General features: G+C 33.4%; 1 non-coding gene across 1 annotated transcript; it reads right to left on the reverse strand.

Annotated features, from left to right (window-relative positions):
- Window positions 1-2,229: 2,229 nt before the first annotated feature.
- Window positions 2,230-2,336, reverse strand: LOC128290795 (small nucleolar RNA R71). The gene has a single exon (XR_008280581.1). It is a non-coding gene; the product is annotated as a small nucleolar RNA R71 (small nucleolar RNA).
- Window positions 2,337-4,782: the final 2,446 nt, after the last annotated feature.

The following is a 4,782-nucleotide window of genomic DNA, read 5'->3' on the forward strand; positions in this document are numbered from 1 at the left end:
TAAAACCCTTCTTAATCAGCCTTTAATCATTTGTGATTAGGAAAATTCAATCTTGATCACTCTTCAAATCAGTTTTAACAAATCGAGAAGCGTAAGTGTAGTTGATTATTGGTTAATGCGTAGTTTGGACTTGTTTATTAGGGAATATGTTAGTTGATGAAATCAAGGTTTAAAATGGTTGCTTAGCTACTGATTATTAAGTATTTTTTGGTGTTAGATGATGACTTAAACACCCTGGATCAATAGTGAAGTCGTTAGTCGTCCGCGCGCACATTTCGTATTAAATTAGTGTAAGTAGCCTAGCCGATTTGGAATTGGAAATTTTTATGATAATGCTGATAAGTGCTAAAAGTAAAATATTTTAACCTCATTCTTAATACATTTTTGGGTGATTATTCGATGTTAATTGTGAATTTTATACTCATAATTCTTTAAATTTATGTTTCTATGCTTAATAGAGTATTTGGGAGTAAAATAAGCGAAAAACGGGCTAAAATTAGAAAATCGGAGCAAGTTACAGGAACCACACGGGTTAACCCTTCCATACAGCTTGCCACACGACCATACAATAGGCCATATCAATTGCGCAAATTTGCACTCTGGATAGTAGAAAAACGTAATTTTTAGGTTTTTTGGGCATTGCAAGACCTATATATGAAAAAAATAAGAAGATAAGAGAGAGTCACCATAGAATACTTAAGAAAACAACTCGGAAAACACCATTGAAGCCTACTTTGAAGCAACTTTTCGTCAGGACTGAAGACTCCTAGTTGATATCTTAGAAGATTATCATGAGTTTCTTTAGTTCTTTCGTTTATAATGTTTCTTGGTTGTTTTTATTTTCAAGCATGAACTAATTTTCTAATTACCTAAAGGATATGAACCCTAAGATGGATTCTGCCGTTTAATTTTTATTTTATGCAATAAAAACTTAGTTTCTTGTTCTTTATTACGTGTGCTTAATTCATGGGTTAATATTTCTAGGGTATTGATCCATGTTTGATGTGTTTAAATCATAAGAGGAATAGACCCTGTTTAAGAGTAGATCTAGCGTAACTGAATGGAGTTGCATGCAATCCTAGACATAGGACGAATAAAACTACCGGATTAGGGTCAAATCTAATAGGGGATCCATAGATCGAGTTAATACAATAATAGGGTTTTTAATTAGAGAGAAATTTCAATTAATCGAACTAGAGTTAATTGCTCTTATTCTCGAAAGAGATATTTTCATAATTTAGGGATTTCTATTGATCAAATACTAAGTAAAGAAATGGCGTAATTTAGATTGATAGCGACAAATGAAATCTATGTGAATTATTTCCTGGGTACTGTTTCGCTTCTTGGTTATTATTCGATTATTTTCCTATTTTGTTCTTTGTTGCAATTAATCACTTGAATTTATCGATTAAATAATAGAAAGACAGTAATTACTAGTACTTGTAGTCCTCGTGGGAATAATATCTTTTCTTACTATAGCTATACTATTAATTGATACGTGCACTTGCCTTAGTCAAATTTTTAGTTGGTTCACGATTTGTAATCAAGTTTTTGGTGTTGTTATCAGAGAGTAGAATATTAGGAAAACTTTATTTCTATTAATTTAGCCATTTTTTATTTTTATTTTAATATTTTTATTTTTAATTTAGTTTTTACATTTTAATTTTCCTTTTGTTTGATTCTTATAGGTTCTTTTGGTTTATGACTAGAGGCAACCCGTTAGAACTAATAAATTTTTATAGTGAGATTGAAAACTACTCGCAGAAATCAGAAAGAAGTTAGAAAAACAAGGCAATATCAATAGATTTTAACAGACGATCAAGAGCAAAAGGATATTATTGTGGAGATGGACAATAATAAAAAAATCAGCAAGCTCCTGAACATCCTACTCCTTGGATTAGGGCTGAATTGAGTATTGTCAGACCGACAGTTGCTGCGAATAATTTTGAGATCAAACCGAACACAATTCAGATGGTACAACAATATGTTTAGTTTGATGCCTTGCAAGATGAAGATCCGAATGCTTATTTGGCTAACTTTCTAGAGAGCTGTGACACATTCAAGATCAATGGCATTACTGATGATGCCATACATTTACTATCGTTCCCATTCTCTTTTAGGATCAAGGAAAAATAATGGTTGAATTCACTTCTACGGGGTTCTATCACTACTTGGGCACAAATGACTGATAAGTTTTTATTGAAGTACTATTCATTGGCTAAAATAGCTAAGTTGAGGAATGACATCTTTTCCTTTTCTCAAATTGAGTTAGAGAAATTGTATGATGCATAAGAGAGATTTAAGGATCTTTTGAGAATGTGTTCTCATCATAGGTTACCTTTGTGGTTACAAGTTCAAACTTTTTACAACGGTATGAATCTCTCGACCAAACAGATGATTGATGTAACAACTAGCAGAATATTGAATAATAGAACACCAAAGGAAGCCCAAGAGTTTATTAAGGAGATGACATTGAATAACTATCAATGGCAAGTCATGAGAACAAAACCAATCAAGACAGCCGATGTTTTTAATATGGATGCAGTTGCTCTGTTGGCAAGTCATGTAGAAGCACAGAGTAAAAAGATTGATGGTTTGAGTTACAATAAATAGATCAATTTGGTAATGCAATGTGATGTGACTAGAGCAGGGATAATCAATCCAGAATGTTTACCCTTCAATTCTAACATGGAGCACGAGTAAGTCAATTTTATGGGTAACAATTCTAAACCTTAGAACAACCCAGTCAATTTTATGGGTAACAATTCTAAACCTTAGAACAACCCCTATAACAATAATTATAATCCAGGATGGAGGAATCATCCAAATTTCTCTTTGGATGGTCAAGGTAATCAAAGGTTACAATCACCTCTGGGTTTTCAAAAACCTTATCAATAAAAAAAGAAACCGGATGTTGAGGAGATGTTAGCTAAATTTATTTCAATGTTTGAAACTAGATTTTAGAACACTGAGATAGCTCTAAAAAATCAACAAACATCGATTCAAGGGCTTGAAAATTAGATTGGACAGCTTGCTAAACTGGTTTCGAACTGAAACTAACCCAAAGGAGCAAGTTCACGCAACCACTATTTGAAATGTAAAAAGGTTAGTCAAGCCTGAAAAGAATCTAAATTTAGAAGTTGTTGAGAAAAATGATAGGGTTGAGGAAAGCAAGAAAGAGCATAAGCCAGTGGTCAAAGAATACAAACCATGAATTCCATATCCGACAGTATTGAAGAAATACCACTTGAACAAATAATATGGTAAATTTCTTGAACTGTTGAAAAAATTGCATATTAACTTACTTTTTGTTGAAGCATTTTCGCAGATGCCAAAGTTTACCAAATTTTTAAAGGAGTTGTTAACAAATAAAAGGAAGTTAGATGACTTGTCAACTGTGGAGCTCAATGAGAATTGCTTGACCATTCTTCAAAACAAACTACCCACCAAGCTTAACGATTCAGAGAGTTTTACTATTCCTTATCTTATTGGTAGTTTAAATGTTGAAAAAGCTTTGCTTGGTTTGGGGGCTAGTATAAATGTTACGCCTTATAGAATGTTCAAACAACTTGGTTTTAAGGAACAAAAACCCACTAAGATAAGCATTCAATTAGTTGATAGATCAATTAGGTATCCTAAGGGTATTATTGAAGATGTACTTGTGAAAGTAGATAAATTTATACTCCCTATTGATTTTGTTATATTGGACATGAATGAGACTATTGAAGTTCAATTATCTTAGGTCGACCCTTTTAGCCACTAGTAGAACTATTATTGATGTGGGTAATGGTAAACTTGTGATGAGTGTAGGTGATGAAAAGGTTACTCTTCAAGTACGTGATTTTGTTAGAGTTCTAAGTGAGCAAGATGATACTCATTATTCTGTTAATATTAGTAATCATGTGACTCAACATTCTTTGTAGGAAATCATTAATGAATACGTGTTCGAACAGTATACATTTCAAGGTGACAAAAATCAAGGGGCAAGTGAATAAAGAATTGTGCAGCTCGATGAACTAGATGCATGACGAACGAAAGTGGATAAGAAACCGAGAAAGCATAAGGAAGTAACAAAGAAACTCCATGATGTACTTGTAAAGAGAATGAACCAATTAAAAGTTAGGGACAAAGTACTGCTAGACAAGTCAGATCCACGAATATTTCCTTTAGAGTTTAAGTCAAGAGGGTCGAACCCATTTGTGGTACAAAACATATTTCCATACGGAACCACTGAGGTAACACTCCCTGATTACGACAAATTCAAGGTAAACAATCATCATCTAAAACTTTATTTTGATGGTAATATTAATAACGAGAGAGAGGAGCTTTGACTCCAATATTTGCCTTAACTGTTAACTTAAAAAGGGAAGCCTAGCTTAGACTCTAAATAAGCGCTTTTCCGGGGGCAACCCTAGTGTTATTTTATTTATTATTTTACTATCATTTTAAAAAATATATATATATTAAAATTTAATACATTTATTTTTTATTACTTAAAAATAAAAAAAAGTCCACATGATCTGGGCTGATCCACACGGCCTGGACACACAGTTGTGTCCCAGGCCGTGCGCATACTAGAGCTAATTTCTCACAATTTTATTTCGACACACATGAAATCAATGAGCTACATGGCTTAAAGACATGGCTGTCTAAAACACACGACCTAACATACAGGCGTATGATAGACCGTGTTACTCATACGGCATCCCACACAAAGGTGAGAGAAGCAAACGAGCATCGCACATGGCCGTGTGACACATGAGCATGTCCCAAGCCATGTGA

This window comes from Gossypium arboreum, chromosome 3 (assembly GCF_025698485.1).
Source record: "Gossypium arboreum isolate Shixiya-1 chromosome 3, ASM2569848v2, whole genome shotgun sequence".
Lineage (NCBI taxonomy): Eukaryota > Viridiplantae > Streptophyta > Magnoliopsida > Malvales > Malvaceae > Gossypium > Gossypium arboreum.